Here is a 23875-nt window from a genome sequence, read left to right as displayed (position 1 = left end):
TCTCTGTTTCACACGGATAGCTTAATGCCATATGCAAGTGGACTTCCAGAACACATAATATTTTTACATATATTTACGGGAAAAAGTACAATTGGGAGAGCTCCTAGCGTGCCGTCTGCGATTCTGTAATTGACGTCATATCCGCATTACCGCTCAGCTGCGAGCGGCATACTCAGGGGTGGCAGTCGTCTGCTACGGGGCAATTTGAATCCTATTAATTGGAAAATCTGTGCTGCTCCTAGCCTTACGGCTTTGCCGCAATCGCTTTGGCGACGTCTACTGCTTTATTTTTTTTTCAAATTAGACTCAAGTGAGATTTAGCTGTAGTTGGCTTTTAAGCCGCAGTCGAGACAGTTTGCGACATTGACGGGGATCAGGACGGGCGCATTACGGGGCGGCATCACTCGTCGGGCACCGCCTGCAGCCTCCGACGGCTTGACACTGTCGAGACGCATCGACAAAGCGGTCTCAACCAGATCCTCGCCTTCCCAGCGCCGTACAGCAATGCATTTCACGGGACTGTTTGGCGTGCTTAACTCGTACATGCGCGCCCGTTCTCAACACCGGCGGTGTGTAGAAGGTGTACCACGCTCGCAATGCTCACCTCCCATGTCCAAATCAACGGCGGTCTCGGCCGATGACGCGGTCGTCGTTGCCGCGGTACATCGTCGCAGCCGTGAACTGCACCCAAGCGCATGCCTGCACGCCCCGTCCTGCGGCAGACTGGAGACTGGCCGCCTATCGCGCGCGGCCGTTCCGCGGCGCATCTTGCCGTTTATGGCACGACTATTTGCGCGCACCAGGGCGCTGAGTCCTCAGGCAACGCCCTTATCGCGATGACGAGGCGCAAACACTCAACGCGCCGGGTTACGGCCGCCAACTGAGGTCGGCAGGGCGGCAGCAGCACCGGCCGTCCCGCACCATCTCGCTGTCCCCGATTTTTTTTCTTTACAGCGAGAACCCTTCGCGACAGATTTATGCGGAATAGTGAGGGTCAGCTTCGCATGTGTTAAGCGCAAGAAAAAAAAAAGAAGAAACGAAAGAAAAACGAGAAAAACGAACAAGCCCAGAAGGATGGACAGGGAGGAAGCATCGCGAGCGCTAACTTTAAAGAATTTATTTACTGGAAACCATGGCATAACCTGACGTACTACTCTTGCCATCCAAGAGATCATCGAAACAATTTCGACCTACTGGTGGCCTGACAGGATAACAGCTGTTCAGGGAACTGCACCAGACGCAAAAAGGAGCCGCGACGCACTGCACGCTGCACGCTTTGCAGGGACCTCCCCGGCACCAGCGATCCATACGCGACAGTCGCCTATCCGACACTCTCGAATAAACCGCTGTTTTCCAAAGAGCGAGTATTCATGCTGTGCCTCAGGGAGACTGTCCCAAAGGGGAATGCTTCCATCAAGGTCTGGCTAGACTATGGAGAGAAAACGTGGAATGCACTATACAGCAGGTCTACGTACACCGCTCCGCGTTTTCCGCGAAGCTTGGACGACAGCGATGACAGCTTGCGGAGTGTCAGTGTATCGTGCGAAGGCGACTTCGGGGGCGGCAGGGCCGCTAGCCACCCGTCCCGCGGCGGAGCGTGTTGCAGGAAGGAATACGGCCACATGCCCCAGTGCCGGAACGTTCTGCGCACGGCCATGCCTAAATTTACGCGCGTACGTGCGCGCTGCTTGCGCGACGGACCGCGCACCTAAGCCGGCGGCGAGCAGCCTCGGGCGCCGCGCAGACACGCCCCGCATCGCGCACGCCACCTGATCGAAGTCGCCGGTCTGACGGCTCCGATCGAAGCACACGTGCGCACAAATGGGCGCGCCGCACTCGTTTCCTTCTTGCGCAGCTACGTCGGAAACTGTCAAGTTAGGGGCAGTTGAGCCATTCATGGCAGTGCACAATAAGCCCTCGCGCGGATGCAACCACACTGAGAAAACGCAATGCAGAAAATGGCGTTCAGGAATTGCATTCTAACAGCATGAAAGATAAACGATTATTATTATTATTATTATTATTATTATTATTATTATTATTATTATTATTATTATTATTATTATTATTATTATTGGTTGTAAATTGAAGAGCCATCAGAAACGCCGTTTTCCCAGTGATTTATGTCGCAGGGCCAGGCTCTCCATTTCGAAGCCTCCTTCACAACACACCACACTGGGCACAGGTCACACAGATGGGAAAAACACGAGCGTTTAGGCGAACAGCGACAATTAAAAGAAACTAAACAGCACAGTAAATGATGCACACAGCACCGACCAAGACCAATGTCTGGTTCCCCGGGGGAGTTCAGTTGTTCACAATGACAGCAAACGGGGTAGTACACACACTCGCCGAGGTGCTACAAAATCAGTACTCCGCCGGTTGCTGTCACGGTGAACAAGGCTCCCGCCGTGGGGGAGTCCATCCTTTATTTATTTATTTATTTATTTATTTATTTATTTATTTATTTATTTCAAGTACCCTAAATCGCTGAAGCATTATAGAGGGGCACGTGTGAGAATACATAACAATATATGTACGAAAACATTATAAACGCAGCAAAGTACGTACAATAAATACAAAATGAAGTAACAAAAACATACGGGATTACGTGTACCAGAAATAACATCAATAACATAAATTAATCGTATGCCGTACGAGTGAAACCGCAATGAAGAACCTTCCCAAGCAGGATCACTCCTGAAAAAAAAAAAAAAAAAGGGAAACAGTGCGGCTGAAAAGTGAAAAGTATGTTATTGTTACGCTATATGCGTAGTCAGTTTATTCTATAGTCCTTGGTGGTGCGTGGTAAAAATGAATTTAGGAAAGTATCAGTATTGCACCGAATGGTGTAGCCACCGAACGGTAGGGAGGCATCGCGAGCCTTTCGCTGTGCAAAGAAAGGGCGATCACAGACGTTGTGGACGAGGCAGAAACGAAAAACTATTCTGCGTAAGGACAGGCAAGATAGTGAAAGGCTTACCTTCATAGCTGCACGTTACGCTTGCAATTCTACTGAAGTTGTACATGATGAAGCGGACAGCGTTATTTTGTACTAGTTCTATCTCATTATTTAAGGTGAAATCATTTTTAATACCGAGCAGCAGCGACGTATTCTAGATTGCATCGTACCATTGTTTTGTAAAGTATAATTTCATTAATAAAGGGAAAATGAGACATCCAGCCAAACGTAGCTAATTGCGACAAAGGAAACCCATACGGTTTCCTCGAAAGAAAAGCATCGCAGATGAAGAAAAATTCATCCTGGTCAGGGACCGGAACCCGGGACCACCGCCTTTCCGGGGCAGCCGCAATACCATCTGAACTGACCAGGCGGCTATAGCAGACGGTAGGGCGGAGTCGAATTTGTCAACAACTCGAAGCAAAGGCAAGAGTTTGACGTAATTGTTCTGCGGAAACCCGCACGGTGGAGAGAAGTAATTAATAAAGGGAAAATGATACATCCACCCAAACGTAGCTAAATGCTACAAAGGTAAATTGCTACAGTATAATTTGAGAGAAACAGAAGCATTTCTGTTTGCGCCTTATAACGTGCGGTGTGCGTTGCTCCCTATTCGTGTGATGTGAGGTGCCCAAGATAATTTTTGTTATTTTTAAGCCAGAATAACGGCAAGAGGACACAGATTCAAGCTCGATGCTTTTGATTGCGTAGGTTGGGTCGATATTGCCGCGGAGAGAGACATTTTTTCTCTGCGCTTAGCTGCGCTTAATTCCATGTGCCACATTTCACAGCTATTAGTAATAGTGTTAAGATCCAGTTGCAAAATTTTTTTCATCTTCAGGGTTACAAGTTTCCGGATAAACCACGCAGTCATCAGCATATAAATGCACGTGGGGCGAAATATGACTTAATATAGGTTAGGAAAAGCAATGCGGACCCTTGCGGATTGCCGGATTAAACATCTATGAAACCACAATCGTAACCATTAACTGAAACAAACTGAATACATTTTACCTTGGTCAGCGGTGTGTGCATTATCTACTGTGATCTTCCACAACCAGACGGAATTCTGTCAATTTAATACCTCGACTTCATAAACATAAACAGCAATGCTAAACGAGAAAAACAAAAGCAGGCAGGCAAAACGACCTTCGACCAAGAAGGAAACTTTATAGATTTATTCCATTCAGTTTTATCGATTTATGGCGGTCAACATCTCAAGGCATGCAACACCGGGCTTTGAAGGACACTGCAGTAAAGTGCTACGTATTAATTTCGACTGCCTGGAGTCATTTAACGCGTGAACCTATATCTAGTTCCAAATGTAAAGTATTTGTCCATAGGCAACGGCTCCCGAAATTCGACAAAGAAAGGAAAAAAAATTAGAAGAAACTGCTGCGTAAAACAACTTCGCCAGAATCGCTACACCGAATTTGCAGCATTTTTTTTTTTTTTGTAACAGCGATCCGCCATGCTTTGCCCTCCCCCACTGAAACCTTGCCCACATAACCTTTGAACACCGCGCGTAGATTCTGCTGCGGGGCGCACGAGTGAATCTACAGGCTTTTCGCGGCAAAACTGCAGCGCGCGCGAGGGACACAGCGCTTGTCCGAAAACGAGCTGTCCTTCCCCGTTTGTGCGCCCTGCCGTTGGTCCCACGAACAATTACCAACTCGCACAGCTTTCAGCTCTTAAGACTATAGGGATTAACGTTTTCTGTTTTTATTTGCCCAAAATTCGGGGCTTATTTTGATAGGTTCTTTATTTACACTCAAAAAAAAGTTTCTTTCTTTGTAAATACTTTAATTTAAAACTTTTAAAAACTTTCACAGATTTTTTTTTCTGGTTCCTAACTTTTCGCGCCCAATTTAACGCCTTTTTTTTTCCTTTGAATTTTGTTGACCCTGACAAGCGCTGTATGGTTGGCCATCCTGCTCTTCAACACCATATGGCGATGTGACTATAGGCAAGAATAAGGAGAATGCATTTGATATTCCAGCACAAATGTGAGACTATCTGCAACACTATGCTGGGCAAAAAAAGGAGCTCCAACGAACAGAGAAAGGAATTACACAAGGTAGATACGATCCCGCGTTGCCATCGGCGGACCTGCCCAGTTCACCGACCACCGCGCGGAGCGCGAAGACCGCAAACTAGACCAGGGCTCCCCTGATCCACCTGCATACCCCCATACCGCGCTTCTAGTTTTCATCGCAGTATATATTTCTTGAGGGACAGGTGACCTTGTTCCCAGGCTTCCGTGACGCCCCACTACTGCCGGCGCTCCCTGCATCGCAACGGACTTGGCTCGCAGCTAGCACCTATAGCCGATCGCCGTCTTAGCTCTCCGATGAATTTGCTTTCACTAACCCTTTTCGGTTAAAACACCCCCCCCCCCCAATCCCCCCCCCCCCCGAAAAAAAAAGAAAATTGGCGTACATTTTTTTGTTTCCTTTTTTCGTTCAAATCGACTATCGCTGTTATGGCTCGAGCAGTTTTCCCAACGGTGACGTCACTTTCTGCGCCGACGTCGTTGCCGTGGCTCCTTCAACGCCGCTGGCAGGCCACGTAATTCTCCCCTGGCACGCTGTAGACATTTTCCCGGCGCTGGCTACCTTTAAGGCACACACTTTTGCAATCAACATTTCGAAATTAACGTTCCCGAACTTCGACGTGAACTTTGAAAGCGCACTTCAATGTAGAAATGGTCGGACTATAAGCATGCGCCATGTTTAATCTCTAAATTTCTCTAAAGGTTCTCTTGAACTCGCTTCTCAGAAGGGAGTTTCCGCAACTCCCGTGACACTTGGTAAATGTATCGTAAAACCCTCTGAAATTTCATCAGCCTGTTCTTCCAACTGCACACTGTAATCATACACAATTTCAATCCGAAAACCCAGCACTCTCGCGGCAAGCGTTAGCCTTTCCTGCAAGCCTCTCATTGCCAGCAACAATTTTTGGAAGGCGCGAGAAAGTTAAATTTATTTTGTTGCTTCTGTAGTCAGCCGGAAATACAGGTCTATAAGCTCATACAGGTCAGAGATTTGGTCACCATACGGTTCCAGTGAACGAAATTTCGTTTCTTTAGGGATTCAGTGGTCCGAAACATTTTGCAGTTGGGGGTACACAGGCAATATTCGAACAAATTTTCGACTCGATATACAGAGTGGTTCCCTCGCTGCGCTTATCTGAAACTGCGGAATGACGAAGAAATTATGGAGGCATACTTCTCTACGCACCCAATTAATCATGGATCAAGTTGAAGGAATATAGTCATCATTTCCATGCTAGATCAAGCGCTGCAGCGGCAACGCGCACATACACATAGCGGCAGGACTGGAATTATCTCTGGTTAACCTGCCTGCCTCTCCATCTCTCTCTCGCGCTGTTTCTAATAGCATCAAACTGCCACAAAAATTGTCAGCGAGATCGGCTGGTCGTGAGCGACGGACGGAATAGAGCGAAAAGAATCGTTGCGTTACAGCAGCCCCGCGAGTGGGTTCGATGACCCCGAGTGCTCACGCGCACGCTGTTCTCTCCTGCGGTCGCTTTCAGCAGGCGCCGCGTGCCGTGCAGAACTCGGGGACATTGTAGCCGTGAATCAGCGAAGGAAAAGACCGCACCCCCCTCGTATGCAAGTATCAGCCGCACTTGTGTCTGCTGGTTGTCGCGTTATCAGGGCGAAACCTCTTATCGGCGTGGCGTCACTGTTTACAGGCGAAGGACCTTGCCTAACGTTTCGCTCGCGTGCACACGAGTGCGGAAACATCACGTGTGGCCACTCGACGCCGTGTAGACGATTGGGAAAGCTGACCTTTAGTCTTGTTTGCTCGGTCTTGTTCTGCGGCCGCGAAGGACGCGCAGAGGAAAGCGACTCATTATTGTGCTCCAACGCATAACGGCCCCTCCGAATGGTACCGCCGAGCCTCCAGCAGATTTCTCTCCGGACTATGAATCTGAGAAGACACTGGAAAGCCCAAGGCGCAAGCAATAGTCGGAACAATCAAGTTACCAAAACGTACCTGCGCCAGAACCAATCAGCAACAAATTTTACGGCTTCTTCGACCTCCTGCCATTTGCGGCATCTGTTGGCAATGGACATCACTTGGCGGCAGCACCATGCTACCTTTACGTTTCAGAACGTTGCTTCTGAAAGCAAATAGCGTGAATTCGATATTGCGCTCGATGCCATTACCATGCGACGCAAGTCATGCAATTGCATGTATCGAGCACTATTCGCCACGCGGAAAACCGCGAATCGCGACTGTAATGCATGAAAGTGCTGTCATGAAGCTCTGTACCGCCTGCCCACAGCTTAGGCCATTTACGATCGCGGGTGCTGCATAGTAAGCGATGTTGACGCTACTATCTCAGTCGATGCGCACCCCGACAGAGTGTTCCCAGTTTTCCAACAAAAAAGAAGAGAGCATAGAGTAGGAGGCAGAAAACTTAGCATATATTGCAGAACGAGGTAAAAATGAAAGGGCGACCATGTGTACACATAAAAAGCCATATTTTGCTTATGCTGTCAATTCGTCACTTCGAAGCAATGTTAAATACGGTAACAACGGCGACATCAAGTGCCAGAAATTTGGTTTCCTGCGTTATTCGTGATCCCTATACAAATAACAAGGTCGAGGGGCAGAGCGCGCTTCGTAGTAACGGAAATTTCTAGAAGTGACACGAATAAGTGATTGCGCAATGTCAAGGGCAGCACGATAAGCTGACGGCGCAGAGTGCTGGACGGTCAAGAACGCCTAAACCGTATCACATGAAGAAACGGTATGCATGCCTCACGCTTGGTGCTTGCATTGCAAGGTACATTATGGTGCACGCAAATATTTCACAAGCGACACGCTGCAACTAATAGCGTTGTCTTTCCCAAAGCTGTACAACCTGCGCCTTAAATGCTGAAGGGTTTCCGAATTCCAACCACCCAGGATTTTTAAAGGTGGCACCTGAAACAACTCGTGTCCACCGGAATGCGGCTAGGAATCGAACCTGCGGTCGTAATGCGCCACAGAACCCCCGCCAATGTGACCTCAACATTTAAACCGAGCAAGCAGGAGGAGAGAGCGAAACGTGCACTTTCACTAGCAGAGCGGCCATAATTCGACACTTGTACTGGTGTAATTAACAGTGCACGTCAGTGGCTGGATTCAAGGAACTGTGCTTTGGCAGAAGTCGGGAAACACCGAAACGAACGCAAAAGTGACACAGCAGAAGCGACACACTTACTCTCCACTTTCGCTACAGCAGCAACACGCGACCAGATTTTGCAAGGCGTCCATCAGCTCGCGTCCGAGGCCCAGAACGCAAACTCATAAACGGCGCGCAGAAGAAAATCCAACCTGGTTCGACTCGCGACCGCCGCCGCCGCGGTGTAGTCGTCGCACGCACACCGGCGCTGGCGGAGAAACAACGGCGAAGCGCTTCGCGCTCTCCGTGGGCGCGGAACCGAAGAAACGCGCAGCTTATTTCCATCATATTCAAGCCGTTCATAAATATGCGCGTGCTTGTTTTTCTCCGGGGCTGACGTCAGAAAACGAGCTCGATGGTTCGCCAGCGAGGGCATCACGCACGGAGGGCTACAAGGGCGTCGTTCCCTGCGCACGCCATCCAGCACGCAGATTCAGTGAAAGGACGCAGGCCTGTATCAGGTTCAGAAGAGCGTCTACCTATACAGTATCCTCTCCGGAAAGGATATAAAAGACAGACAAATTATATGCAGATTTATTTGAGGAAAAAGCAGAGAGGTCGGCCTGAGGCAAATCTCCTCTAATATGCAGAGAGCGGAGGGGGGGGGGGGGCAAGGGAGAGCGATGCAAGGGGTGAGGACAGGCGAGGCATGAATATATGCAAATTCGTGTATGGACGACCCCGTTGAAGGCCGCGTGAATCTAAGCGAGTGATTGTCAAAAATTCATGGTGCGCAAGGATGGCTTGCATATTTGGCACATAAGTCCGGCTGTGGACCTAGTAGGACAACATCAGCAAATGGTTTGTCATCAATAATGTGAGTGGTCAATGTCGGCCGTTCATTTCGGGAACAAACAAGTAGGTGCGCCGCTTTCTATAGGAAAATTCACGAAATTCAGTGCCGCGGCGAAGCAAAGTTGCTGTGCCGCATGCGGCTGGGAGTGGCATTTACAAACGCTTACTCCTATTGTATGGGAATGGCCGGTAGTTTGACGTGCGACTCTTGTAGGTGCGAGGGAACCATCCAGCACCTTTTGCGTATCTGTCCTCGCCACTACGTCCAGCACCTCTCTCTCCGGACATCTTTAAATCGACTGGACTCGAGACCGCTCTCAGAGTCAAAGATACTCGGACCTTGGCCACATCCATCAGTGACACTAAAAGGGATTCCTGCACTAGTGCAGTACTTGCAAATGAGACACCACTTATGTGTCCGTGTGCATCCTCCCACGCACATGCACTGCTTAAAGCCCCTTAAACTTCGTATAGTGCCACGCTTTGAAGAATGCCTCCTCCTCCTCGCGCGCTCTGGCCTAGGCCGAAGCTGCGTCGCTATTGGCCTAATAGCATCACGTGGGCCTTCGCGCCGTGTATCAGCGTCACTTTTGCTCGAGAAGCGTCTACGGAGTGGCGAGGAACGCATGTTGGCGCCGTTGCTACGCTCGAGCAGTGAAGACGGCGCCACACGAGGAGGGAGCGTGAAAGAGAGGAGAAACGAGGAGGAGTGAAGGCCGAGAAGGAGAGTGTCGCTACTTTACGAAGTTTAAGGGGCTGTAGCAGTGCTCCCTCTCTCCTTTTTTCTATTCCCCCCTTTCATTTAACCCACTGTAGGGCAGCAAACCGGACGCTCATCTGGGGGTGTTTTCTGTAAGAGCCCACCTAGTGGACTGTCCATTTCCTCCGGTGCTCATTGGATGCAGCTGTACGAGCGAGGGGGAGACGAGCGGCCCTAGCCAATCAGCAGCGGCCGAAATGGACAGTCCACTAGACGGACTCTTACAAAGTACCCCCCTCCCCCCTGGTTGACCTCTCTGCCTTTCTTCTCCTTGCTTTCTCTGTCTCTCGGTGCCACATACGGACTTAGTGTCACCGAATGTGTTAGGCGTCTTGACGGACCACACATACAGTCTCATATTCCTGTCTTTGTCTCTCTCTTCCCTTGCCTTTCGTACCCGTTTCCTCCTTTCACAGTACAGGGTAGTAAACGAAAGATATCCACTGGCTGACACTTTCCTTTTGTCTCGCTTTCTCTCTTCACAAAAGTCGCAGCTTGTAGGGCCCGCGCGACCGCCAGGGAGCATAATCGTCGCGTAAACGAGACAACTTTAACTGTGCAGATGGCGCGCATGAATACGCTGATGCCGCGCGGCTTCTGAAGTATCCCAGATCCCCTACATGATCAGAGATGATGCATTCTATATTTCATACCAAAGCCCGGCGGCAATTTCGCTATTGCGAGCGTGCAGCAACGTTCAGTTGGCGATATGCAGACTGAATGTTGCGGCCAGCTCACAAAATAGAATAGAAATCGAAAAGGAATATACGTAGAAGTCATCCAGGTGTCGCTGAGCGCCAACATGATCACACACGCATGAACCGGTCATATTCAAGGACAGACCAAGTTCCGGTCGATCTGATTGATTTTGCTCGGGGCGGCAACATACATGAGTGTCGCTTGGTGCCGCAAAATCGACAGTCGATTAGGTAACGCGAATGTAGCAATAGTGAAAACAAGCCGGCGTCAACCTGGGGGACGAATAGCCAGGGCGCCGGGGGGGTGGGTGTTGGCGAATCAGCGGCCGTGTACGCATGACACGGCCACGCACGGCCAAAATACTCTGTGGCGACGAGCGACCACGTAGACCGTTAAAGTCTAGGGCTCTCGCAGGAGAGGAAGAACCGACAGTCCGTCTCTTAGCGTAGCCTTCTTTTTAATGATCTCCTTCGGAACGCTAGCCCGTGCCGGAGCGTCATCCCTCGTGCGACGCCGATGCTGCTGCCGCTACAACTCAAAACACACGCACAAAAATGACTTCACGCCGTCTGCACGAGATGAGACACCTTTTGCCTCGAATAATGCCGATGAAAACACTTTTCACCTGCTCTCTAAAAACTGTAAAAACCTCTGCGCATTTAAGGGAGCTAAAACGTCGCTAGCGTTTACAACCTCCACTGCACTTATTTAGTACCCATGTAAGTCAACACCCCGTAATAAGGGCGTGTGATGGTAGAGGAAAAAAGAAAAACATTACCACTCATAAAGGTGCTGAATGGGTGTTTTAGAATCAACTCACATTTGCACTCGTCAAGCGCCCTATGTACAAGGTGTTCATGTGCGCCCTATAGTATGGGTGTTCTTATAACGATTAGCGTGTTTGCTTAAGTTGGAATCTCTCTTTGCAGCTTATAGAAGGACGTTAACCCTTTGCCTACCGTGGACGAGCCCAGCTCGTCCACGCGGGAACAAGCGCTTGTGCACTGCCGGAGTCAAGCTACCTTGATCAAGTTTTGTTTAGTTCTTTTTGGCTTCAGCAGATGGCGCAGTAAAAAATAAGAAAATGAAAACGCATTCAAAGCTTGCATTCTGGCCGAGTAACGTTTCGAGCTGGCAACTGGGATTTAAAAATGGCGTCCTCTTCTGTGCGTGCGCGTGCCGGAAAAAGAAAGACGTTTGTTTGCGGAAGATTTGTCGGACTCCGACAATGAAGAAGAAATTCGGTTTTCCTCCGAGAGTGGCAGCGACGATACTGACCATCATATCTTCTCCGAGTCGTCGGATTCTGACAACGACAACGTCTCAACGTGTCGGCAGTGGACAAGGTTTGGTTTCACGGCCGCGCCTGGCGTAAAGGTACCTGTGACAGAGGACGGGAACTGTGGGCCGTATTTTGAATTGTTTCTAACGAATGAACAAACAGATTTGATTCTCCATGAAACCAACCGCTTCACATGCGAGGAATGTGGAGTAGCACTGTGCACTATTCTGTGCTTTGAAATGTACCACACCAAGTCTACAATTTAGGGATCTGACATCCCTTGCCACAAGCATGAGACCCGCTTGTCACAGTATTGTTTCTGAAATTCTAATGAGAGATATTTTGCAATAACGACTACAGAAAGTCGGAGACTCCGCTGTGAGGTGCAGTGAAGCAAATCCTCTCTTCCCAGTGTAGAAAAAATATTTTGCATGTATCTTACAAATAAAGTGCTTTTAATTAAGGATGTTCTTTGATTGTTTCAAAATGCGTACAATTATTTAGGCAAATTAAAATCGGTACTTTAGTATTATCTTTGGCAAAGAAACACGGTAGGGAAAGGGTTAAAGACAGGTTTCAAGAGTAACGCGAACACATTTTCTGCAGTGCAAGATGAGATGTGATGCAAGTTTTTTTCTGAAATGAAGGAGAATAATGATAGAAAAGCTTTTTTTCGAGGAATAACTAGTTGGTATGATAAAGAAAAACCACATTACAAATTTACACGACATTTTGCACGTTAGTGCAGTTACTACATTGCAGTGCTGTTTTGTTTTCAATATCCACACTAAAGTTACCAGGCTGCTTTACTACTACTGCTACTGCTTCGTAAACTCGAATTATGATTCGCAATTATGTGTATCCATGTTGCGTTTCTGGCCACTTACGACCAAATCTAGTACTATTAAAAGTGCTACTGGGCTAGGACAGTACAGAAGTTCGAAGAAAATACGCAAGTTTCGGGTAAAAGTATATGTACAGGCACCAATGTCAGAACAGCAGCAACGTGCCTGCTGTGTGGTGTAGTGGATAGAGTGTATGACTCCCAAGTGAAGTTCGTGGATTCGAATCCACCCCCGTGCGTTTCTTCGGCAATTATATCTGCGGATATGAATTACTTATCCCTCGAGCACATGTAATAAGGATACAAAGAAAATAAGCCAGCCTGAACTGCAGTTGACACCTACGTAATGCAAAGCATGCTTGATTTGGTAGAGAATGGCTGATGATTGGCAGCGCAAAAATCAGACAATCACAGAAGAAAGCAGACAACACAAGCGCATACGTCTTCTGTGTGTGTCTCCTTCTGCACTACGAATAATGAACGCATACCAACTTGCCCAGTATTTCATTTTACTGAAGAGAATGGTTGTCAGGAATTATACAGGGTGATTTTCTTTTAGCTGCAACAAATTTTTAGAAACTGTCTGTGCCAGATAGTACAATTATGTTTTTGTGATGTGCGCATCCTATGGGTATGTCTATGTTGTACGTGCGCATGGGAACGTACCCAGAGGGGCTGGGTATTGTGCGTTTCAAGTAAACTGCAGGCGCCTATAGGGCCGAGCGAGCGCAAAGTGCGTCTCTAGAGGGTTCCGGGGGCAACCCGAGCAGAGCCGGACCGAGCTCGAGCGTACCCTCGCACTATTTCAAGTATAGATTTTTTTAAAGACATAAGTAAATATGTATGCTGAAATGAGTACTGTTATTTCAGCCGGCCAAAAAAAGTGATTCCGCTGTACAGATACTTTATTCAACATCAAGATATCAGTGCGTAGATACAAGAGAAGTTGACGTCAGCCGCACGTATCGAGCGTTTTCGTATTTTGCGAGAGAGGCCGGACACCCATTACAAAAAACTTAGTTGAACTCGTCAAGATTTTTAAAGCGAAAGCTTCACTAACCTCGTCGAGCCGAGTTTCGCCGTCGCCGCGAATTTGACCTTCACTTGACCGCAGCTGCGCCGTAGCCGTGGCAACGCATCACGTGGCTCGCCGCGCCGAGCTCCGGCGCTGGCTTGGCGCATGCGCTCTCCGCAGCTGGGTCGCCGCCTGACCACGTGACTGACTAGGAGCGCCGCGCTCGCCTAGTCAATGCGAGCTTGGCCATAGATGAGAGCGAGGCCGGGCTGTCTTCTCTGAGCGTTGCGCGGGAGCGGGAGGCTCTGAATCGCCGTCGCCAAGCGGCGTCTGACCACCCCACGGATATCGCTCGGCGAGCTGCTTCATTGGAGAGGGTCCAGAATGCAACAGGCATCGCACCGTCGAGATCAATGTAGCGACCGCGTTCGTGCCTAGTCCGTTTGTTCTTCGACGCTGCGCATGTTCGCGGCGCCTCTTTGCATGTCTATCACTTGCGCTTTCACTGTTGCACAACAGGCGTCGCACCATCGAACGATGCGTGTCTATCCAAGAGTAATCGAGCTGCTAAGAAGACGAGCACCTTGCTTGGCGATGCAACCCTTCTGAAAAGCACTAACTGCCGTCACAGTCATGTCTAGCCACCGACCTAGGCACAGCCGTCGTACCCGACTTAACGATGATTGTATACCTAAGTATAATAACTACAGCTAAATCAAAGGTTAACCAAGTGAAACCAAGGCTTAAACAGGCTAAACCGAGCTTTCGCTTTGCCTATCCAGGGTTGGCTGAGCTAAGCCGCAGCCCAGTTTTTTTTTCATTAAGAACAGAGGAAATTACGACGTGATTTTCTCTTTTTCGACCAAACACTTTTCCTTGAGGGTGCTAATCGCGACACCGATTTTTTGGGTGTTGGTATGCCACCATTATGATGTTAACCACGCAATAAACCCAAAGCACCTTTAAGAATGTAAAAACTTTTACTCTGTAAATGTCCCCTCACGGTGTTTTTTTTTTTTTATTACACCGACTGACATGAGACGACAACTTTGAAGAAATTATTCGGCACGTGGCTGACTATGAGGTTTCTTTCACAGGCGACGGGCAGTCGTATAGACACGTCCTCCTTTCACTCGCGAAATGTTGAACCGTCCGCGGGTCAGCCCACGAGTGAGTGCGGCCAACGTTTCTATTTGAAGCGCTGACCGTATAAGATGCCAGCTTACCAAGTTTGGAAAGCATAAGAGAAAACCTCTTCACAAGATAAAACCCGCAGGCCGGATAAAAAGAACCACTAATCGCGTTGCACATTTCTTTTTTTCGGGGCGATAAGCGCTTGTCAGCCGTCCACCTGTTTTTCTGTATTATTATTATTTTTTTGGCATCAGCTCGATTTGAACGCAAACATGCATCAAAGCTAGGCACACAAATCCTAGATTTTGTCATGCTGCATGAAATGACGAAACCACATGCGAACATTCCCATCGCCCAGACATTAAAAAAGTACACCTTCAGTTTGGCAGCAGTAACACTCGCTACACAAGAAATATTCTCAGAAAGAAAAGAAAAGTGGGGCTACTCACAATTTAGTGCACTCCTTGACAATCGCGGACTGACCACTTCACAGCTCGCATCATTTCTCCCAGGCGGGATGTCAATTGGGTGGCAAGAACGAACAAACATTTTAGCCCCCAATTATATTCAAGAGAGCAAAACAATCAACTTCCCCGTGGGCGTCCCGCATCACGAAGCTCCTTAAGGACAACGCTGACGAACGGGGACACGTCGCACGTATATAAGCGAAGGCTGACAGGAATTTTAACAGACATCGCAGTAGTGAAGCGACAAAGCGATGCTTTCGGAAACAGAAGCACCAGCAGATAACACTAAGATACATCATCATCAGCAGGAAGCTGCAGCCTATTTTATATCCACTGCAGGACGAAGGCCTCTCCCTGCGATCTCCAATTACCCCTGTCCTGCGCCAACCGATTCCAACTAACGCCCGCGAATTTCCTAATTTCATCGCCCCACCTAGTATTCTGCCGTCCTCGACTGCGCTTCCCTTCTCTTGGTACCCATTCTGTAACCGTAATGGACCAACAGTTATCTAACCTGCGCATTATACGACCTGCCCAGCTCCCATTTCTTTCTCTTAATGTCAATCAGAATATCGGCTATATACTCGTTTGCTCTCTGATCCAAACCGCTCTCTTTCTGTCTATTCACGTTATGCCTAGCATTATTCGTTCCATCGCTTTTTGCGCGCTCCTTAACTTCTTCTCAAGCTTCTTTGTCAGTCTCCAAGTTTCTGCCCCATATGTCAGCACCGGTAAAATGCACTGATTGTACACCTTCCTTTTCAGTGATAATGGTAAGCTTCCAGTCAGGAGCTGACAATGTCTGCCCTATGCGATCCAACCCATTTTTATTCTTTTATGAATTTCCTTCTCATGATCAGGGTTCGCTGTGATTAATTGACCTAGGTAAACGTATTCCATCGCAGACTCTAGAGGCTGATTGGCGATCCTGAACTCTTGTTCCTTCGCCCGGCTATTCATCATTACCTTTGTATTCAGCATATTAATTTTCAACACCACTCTTGCACTCTCTCTGTAAAGGTCCTCAATCGTTTGTTGTAACTCGTCCCTAGTGCTGCTGAACGGGACAATATCATCTGCAAACCTAAGGTTGCTAAGATATTCGCCGTTGAGCTTTACTCCTAAGCCTTCCCAGTTTAATGGCTTGAATACTTCTTCCAAGCACGCGGTGAATAGCATTGGAGAGATTGCGTCTCTATGTCTGAGCCCTTTCTCTATAGGTATCTTTTTGCTTTTCTTGTGTAGAATTAGGGTAGCTGCGGAATCTCTACATATTTTCCACCACGTCTCATTTAGCCGGTTGCAGGTTTAGGTCACGCATGGCACGTATAGAACTAAAGCCGGTCACAGTTTGATGCATCTGCACAATTACATTGAAGTGGATGGACCCTGCAGCCTCACCCGCTAGAACTTGTAGATTGCAATTTGTGCCACAAGGTAATTAGTGATTTTTAGTAATTAGTTGATTATGCATTCAAATCTTTTGTGCAAGAAATGTCCGCCTCTTCGAGTAGACCAGCTCATGGATTAGAATTGTGCTGTCTGCTACAGCCAAGTTTGAACATTTTTTGAAAGTGTTCGTTGAAACACCCTGTCTATGTGACAAAATTACCAAACCCATATTTAGTCTAGCGCCTATATACACAAATGGTGCTCAGCGGCGCAGCACGTGCTCTTGCATAGATTCTATTTCCGGGCAGGACCGCACAGAAGAGGAACGCAAGAACGTCTACGTAATTGAGATATGAATGCACGCTAGAAGGCGTGAAAAATCATTCACCCGAACAGAAAAACAATGCTTTCTTCATATCACTTCGCTGTCTTGACTATTCCTGTCAGCCTTCGCCCAAACTATCGAGTGCGGTATGCCAAAACTGCTCCGCACGTCAGCCTTTCCTACCTCAGATTGGGGCACTCGCAGAACGAGTTATGTTGATTAGGCGCCACGAGCCACGTAAATCGTTAAAATCTGCAGCTTGCACGCCCAAATGAATGGCAGCTCCGTTTGTGTGCGCTAACGCTTCGCTGAATTTCAGGCCAATTCACGAGAGAAGACCAAAATACGCTGGGCTTACTAAAAGACCAAGTAAGTGTGAAAGCCCATTAGCATGGCTCTTAAGAGACTGGTCATGTCGTTTATAGTTTATACAACTCGTATACCCACATTTTAAAAGGAAAAACAGCTTAGACACATTAGTGAGACTGGCGTAACACTCGGGGAGGTATTCTGTGAGAGGCCACTTGGACATGTCAATTTCGTCTGCTGTTGAAGTTCTGATTGGCTGGGCTGGGCTGCGCATCCGCAGCAACCAGGCGCCACAGTCAACCAGCAGTTCAGCAGTAGACGAAATGGATATATCCCCTATAGGTGGACTCTTACAGAATAACTCCTTAGGTTTGTGCGGGAGTCTAGCTTAGTCATCCACATGGTTTCGAGACGGAACAGGCATCGCAAGCCAACTAACTATCCCCCCAACGCTTACTAGTGTACTACACGAATGGACCTCGACGGCATTCGCTGCTTTTCCTCACAGCACCTGCGTACCAACCGATCGCCCTAGATATTTTTAGAGCATCCCAAACACCAGATAAAGTCCCGTACAATCTGTGCTCACACTGTCGATTTTCGAAAAAGTAACACATAAGCAGGGCGAACTTGCAAATTCAAGAAACAGGTAGCCAGTTCCAAAGATATAATTAGCCGAGTGTGATCCGAAAGACGCTTGCCAGAACCCGCGTTGAACATGACGCCAATCAGCAACGCTTTCCGAATTAAATGTGCTCGCCGTTCCCGTGTCGCGCAGCGAGTCAAACGCTCCGAGCTCGGCCTCATTCGGATGTATGTAACGGTCTGAGCGCCGCAAAAAACAAAGCCGCACTCTGCGCTTGCCCCAGGTCGCGCCATGTTGGCCCAAAGCACACCGCGGTTGTTCGACCATTACCGCGAACGGCATCGTTAGCTTTGTGCGTGAATTATAAGCCGCGGCATGCGCGGCACGGCTTGGTGCGTAGCAGGTCGCAGAAGTTACCAGAAGGGCTACACTGACAGCTCCACCAGCCTGCAGTGCTTAAAGTCAGATTCCTCCGATCGCTGCATTGAGACGTCGTTGGCTGCGGTTGAATACAGGCAGTATAATTAAAAATTAAACTCTCGAGTATTACGTGCCAGAACGACGGTAGGATTATGAGTCACGCTGCAGTGGGGGAGGAGGCTACGGATTATTTTGAACCCCTGTGGTTCTTTAACGCGCAACTAAATTTATGTACAGGAACAGTTTTGCATTTCGCTCGCATCGAAATGCGGGCGCCGCGGCCGTGATCAAACCTTCCAGCTTAGACGCGAAACCACATCGCGACGACTGCAGACAGCGGCCGTGCATTGTGTCCCGTGCTTGCAGTTTGCCCGGGACCATTAATTTGGCGCTTACGAACTGTCCTCGCATTGAAGGCAATTACAGAAATGTCTGGACGTTGTGTGCTTCATCTGAGCGCCGGCAGCCAAAGTATGCGCAGCGTCTTATCCCACGTCAGCGGGGCGCTGCACGAAGATGGCGCCGCAGTATGTCCTCAATATTCACTAAAAAGCGGGCAACGCATGTCAACTTCTCCATTTGAAAAGTACCAAAAGGCGATTGTTTCGTGTACAAAATTTTTACTACTTGTCAGCCCGGTATAACCAGCGCCTTTCGTCTAGAGAGAGATAAAGATTAGGTTAATCACCACGTGAAAAAGCTTTCGTCCGGCGGGCTTCTAGGTCCGGTAAAAACGTGACATGCTTTTTTTTCTGTTTATTTTTCGGTCTGTTTAAAAAACGGTGGGCTTTTGTTCGAGTCTGTCAGAAAGAGTTGTTCACTTCTGACCATGCAAGTAGTTTTTGTCCTGGATTTCAACAACGTGCCCAATATGCACAGGGGCATTTAAATAAGGTCGCACGGCTGAACGCGGTGGTAAATACAAAGCTTTCGTCGCACGTGCGCGCGCCACAGGTGACGCGAGGAATGTTCTTGCCGATTGGCTTCTGTGTCGGAGCCGCAAAGTTCTACAAGGTGAGAAGGAGCCATACGGTTCGGGACATACAATGCCAATCACGAACTGCACAGATGGGTCAGCAGGCGCCTAAACGCGACGCTAAGTATTTGCTTCCGACGAGAACAAAATACTCTCCCACACGCGAAGGCAGTTACGCGCGCCTTGCTGAAAGTGCCTGAACAATTAACCGAAGAAATTCTAAACGACGCCAGTCCACGTCCCACAGTTTAAGGTCGGCTAACTTATCCGCATGGCATGCAAGTAAACGGCGGCAGTACAGCACGTGTTTTCAAGACATATATTTAGCTCGTTATTCCGAATAATCATTGCAGCGATAGGAAATGCTTCTTTTCGCGCGGCAATTTGCAAGAGAAACTTAAGCTACGCCGAAAACCACCCCTAGTCCCGTTCAGCAATGCCTGAAAGCTGCCTTTCTCGCTTTTCAATCCGGCGTTTGTTTAGTGCAAATGGGTTCGAAAAAAGAAAATATATACTTTTTGCACTCCCCACTATATGGTCCCGATGAAAGACAACTCTTACCATGCCGCTGCTATTTTTTTGCTTGTGGTGCGCGTCCAGTCGGCTGTGCGTATAACACAGTGGCCAATGTTTTCCGAACACCGTCGTTTGGCGCGACGGGACCATCCGGTCTCGTGACGTTCGCGACGCACCAGCATGAAAGCGCCGAGTTCGCTTATCCGCACAGACTCCGCCCGCGACAATCGCGATGTTATCAACATGCGCATCGATACTGCGCTTGCCAGCTGGTGAGAATGACTCACAAAACTCGCCACTAAGCCAATCGAAAAGGTTGTATGCTTTTCTATTGAACCTGTGCTTCTTTCCCTTCGTCCTCGTCTGTTTTGCGCCGTTAATTTCCGAAACAGAAACCTGGAAGGATATAAAAAGCGGTACATCGGCTTCTACGCTGTTTGACTAATTGTGTACATAAAACGGTGCCGCAAGTCGCACTGCGGGCGTGAACTCAGCGCACGCGCAGTGATAGCGTTGTTTCAACAGCGGTCCGCGATATGATGGCTGCGCACAGAAGGGTGTACATGCAGTTGAAAAAAACGCATATATGAAGGGAGGGTTACACAGTCTGCCACAATGAAGAGCGCGACCACTCAAATTATCAAGAAGCGCGCGTCCCTGCACAACGGAAAACAATTACAGAGGAGTGTACACATATCATTTGCAGTCTATGAATCATATGTTCCGTGAAAGGAATGACGTTCAGACACTGTTTCGCGCTAGTGCGGATGAAACAATGAATCACACATTTACCGCTTATGAAATGGTGATTAGAATACACTCTCGACCACTGCAAACGCATGAATTCAGACGGTTTCGGAATGTAAGCTAAGAAGGAGAACGAGGATAAAAAAACTAAATAAACGTTTACTTATGTATTTCCTGGAGGACGCGAAGTTGTTTACCGTCTTCCCCTTTCACACACACAAGCCTGAATGGTGTCAGTTGTGATCTGCGAGTCAGTTCTCATCACTGATTAGCGGCGAGGCTGAGAGCTGTTACCACTGCTCACTGTTCAAAACTTCACAGACACCGCATGCGTGTATCGCGCGTCCGCTCGCGCCGCACCTTGGTAAACACGTCAGCCAGCAGTGAGCGGAAGCGATATGCACATGGTGGCGGCTGAGCTGATCAAGATACGGCTGCAAAAACAGCGAAAAAAAGCACCAGCAGCAGGTCACTGGCGAACAATTCGCGCAGCCACACTGATCGGAGTCTTTCCCTACATGTATATTGATCCCACCAAGTGATTTCCCGCGTCCCTGTCAGCTAATGTGGCCTCCGGGATTCGCGAGGACGCTCCGCGAGAACTGCCAGTAATTTGGAAAGTATTATTTTCTAGTGAAATATCACGCTAAGGAATTAAGTAGGTCGATATGCCTTATGCATAGTCTATACCGGCATTTCGGAAAGCGCAGAAAAAATTTTGGCGTGTGTGTGTGTGTGTGTGTGTGTGTGTGTGTGTGTGTGTGCGTGCGTGTGTGTGTGTGTGTGTGTGTGTGTGCGCGTGCGTGCGTGTGTGTGTGTGTGTGTGTGTGCGTGCGTGTGTGCGTGTGTGCGTGTGTGTGTGCGCGTGCGCGCGCGCGCGCGCGTAACCGCTTTTCTGCTTAACTGAGTCACTGCAGTACAAGGCCGAATGGTTAAAGCATCGGGCTGCAGTGCTGAGGAAACAGGCTTCGAGACCAACCGCTGGACCAACTTTGCCAGTGGGTATGTGGCATGTGTGCCTACGTGCCGCTCTTCAGCGAACTGGATGTGGCATTGGGTATCTACCGCTCGTCAACGAATCTCTTCGATGCCCACCGCATGTGCCACTCAGTACGCGCCGCTCTTCAATGACCCTCTTCGACACCAATTCGGGTCACTGGCTGTGTGCCGCTCTCTTCAATAAACTTCTTTGGCGTCAACTTGGGCAACCATGTGCCACTTGCTATGTGGCGCTCTTCCATGGCAAAACAATTCCCATGGCCTTAACAATTTCAGCGCTATTTGGACGGAATCGAACGCGCGCCATATATAGATTCGAACTTGTCTCAATGTTCATTCGCACCAGCGCCACGCGCCGCCGCCGAATGACGCAGCGTGTTCAGCGGGATGCGCGAGAGAGGAACACGGCTGCATACACACCTCACACATAACGCGTCTCTGCGGCGGCAATACGGTGAGCCGATACATTGCTTCAATGCTAATAGCATTCACGTCCACATTCACTGTGAGAGAGGTTCTGCCGGAAGAGAGAGAGAGAGAAATAACTTTTATTTATATAGCCGGCAGATTCGTGGGGGGGCCAACCCCGCCTAGATGGCGGCCAGAAGCCCTTGAGCTCTAGCGGCATCCTCGGCTTGCTGGACAGCCAAAAGTTGGTCTTCGGGGGCCGAGCTGAGCAACACGGTCTCCCACTGCTTCCTATCCTGAATTTTTTGGCCCTGTCGGGGCGCCAGCTTTTTTTTTTTCGTGCTTTATGCACCGGTGCACATAAATACAGCGCTGGTTCGATAATTTGATAAATTATAGGGAAAAAAGGAGTTCTGTGGTTTTTCTCTGCACGCATATGTAAAACGCCACGCTTCATTACTGCTCATGACACTAGTTCCCGAGATATTTCCCAAAGTGTGGGACGAAATACATGGGCGTTCCAGGTAGTATTGTAGTTCAATGCATAAAAAGAAAACGCTTTATTAAAAAAAGTACGTGAAACAAGACATTTTTACTGCGACTTTGTTGGCGCATACCTCCAAACTGGCGTCATTTTGGAAATTCATTCCAAGTGGATACGCCTGACAAACTCACCAGCTAAAATTCGTAAATTGCAATATATGCCGCGAAGTAGTTTTTCGGAATTAGCGAATTTTTTTTTAAAACAGTTGAACATGTGTTTCAATTTCTCGTACAAGTAATATCCACCTCTCTGAATAATCCAACTCAAGGACTAAAATTAAGTTATCTGTGATAGGCGATTTTTTAAAATTTAGCAAAACTTAAAAAGTGATCACCCCATATTATTCGAGTCCTGCAACACCGGCTGTATATAAGGAAAGTTCCTGAGTTTTCCGCGGAGCAGGAAGGAAAAGGTTGTGGGAGAAAAACATGAGCTTATGTACACTGCTCAAAAGATCAATCGGGAAGCACCCGGCCCGAGACAGCTTTCATCATGGCCACGTAAACCCGTCTTAGAAACATGGCGATTTCGCGGTATCGACAAACGTCTGTTCTCTGGTGGGCTTAATCCTGGACTTCGTTATTTCGTCGCCTCGCCAGGCACTGCTATAGCTTACACAGCCGCTAGATTGTTTGATGCCGTTTTAGTCCTAAATAATGCTGAAGAAATGGGTGGCAGGTGCACAAAATTTGCAGGTTTCAGGATGAGAGAACAGTTCCCTCCAAGATATTTGCGAGGGACATCGGTATTTCGCCAGGGTCCGTACGGAGAATGAAGTGAGTTATTGAGCTTCTGGGAGGCACAGGTCCTTGAAGAAGCCGACGAGGACAGAGAGAGAATATTCCACATGAAAGAGTGCGACAAGCAATTCACAAAAAGCAATTAGTAAGAGAGAGAGAGAGAGAGAGAGCTGATGAGCGAGGGCAGCCGACAGAAAAGTGCTGCATGAACGGGACGCACTTGGCTCTGGTGTGGTGCCGCGAGAAGGAATGAGCGATAATTGGTCAGTCTTGGCGGGTCTCGGATGCGTCGGGGATGGCTCCCGCTGTCGAGAGCGGCAGTGATTTGCGCAGGACCCGCCGTGGTTGCTCAGTGGGTATGGTGTTGGCCTGCTGAGCACGAGGTCGCGGGATCGAATCCCGGCCACGGCGGCCGCATTTCCATGGGGGCGAAATGCGAAAACACCCGTGTGCTTAGATTTAGGTGCACGTTAAAGAACCCCAGGTGGTCAAAATTTCCGGAGTCCTCCACTACGGCGCGCCTCATAATCAGAAAGTGGTTTTGGCACGTAAAACCCCAAATATTATTATTTGCGCAGGCCCGCAGCGACCCGGACACGTGGGACCATCCGCTTGATGATCTTGTCCGCAATGTGGGCAGCCGTGTTCAGCGCGGTAGCTAAGGCCCTGGTCTGGCATCGGATGACACCAGCATGGGACCAACACATCGGCGCAAAGTTGAGGGCAGCTATTGCAGAACTGGGCAGGAGCCACGGA

The 23875-nt window shown here is 48.6% G+C and overlaps 1 protein-coding gene across 4 annotated transcripts in view; it reads right to left on the bottom strand.

Annotated features, from left to right (window-relative positions):
* The window catches only part of RhoBTB (Rho-related BTB domain containing), a 291089-nt gene that overhangs the window by 168472 nt on the left and 98742 nt on the right, over positions 1-23875 (bottom strand). The window contains exon 1 of one of the 4 annotated variants that reach the window (XM_075676726.1): positions 605-735. The exons of the other annotated variants lie outside the window; for them this stretch is intronic. The gene's annotated coding sequence lies outside the window, so the exon portion shown is untranslated. Of the gene's footprint in view, positions 1-604; positions 736-23875 lie in introns of those variants that run through there. 4 annotated transcript variants of the gene reach the window in all.

The sequence above is a fragment of the Dermacentor variabilis genome, unplaced genomic scaffold (assembly GCF_050947875.1).
Source record: "Dermacentor variabilis isolate Ectoservices unplaced genomic scaffold, ASM5094787v1 scaffold_12, whole genome shotgun sequence".
NCBI classification, from domain to species: domain Eukaryota; kingdom Metazoa; phylum Arthropoda; class Arachnida; order Ixodida; family Ixodidae; genus Dermacentor; species Dermacentor variabilis.
This window is presented reverse-complemented; position numbering and strand designations above follow the sequence as displayed.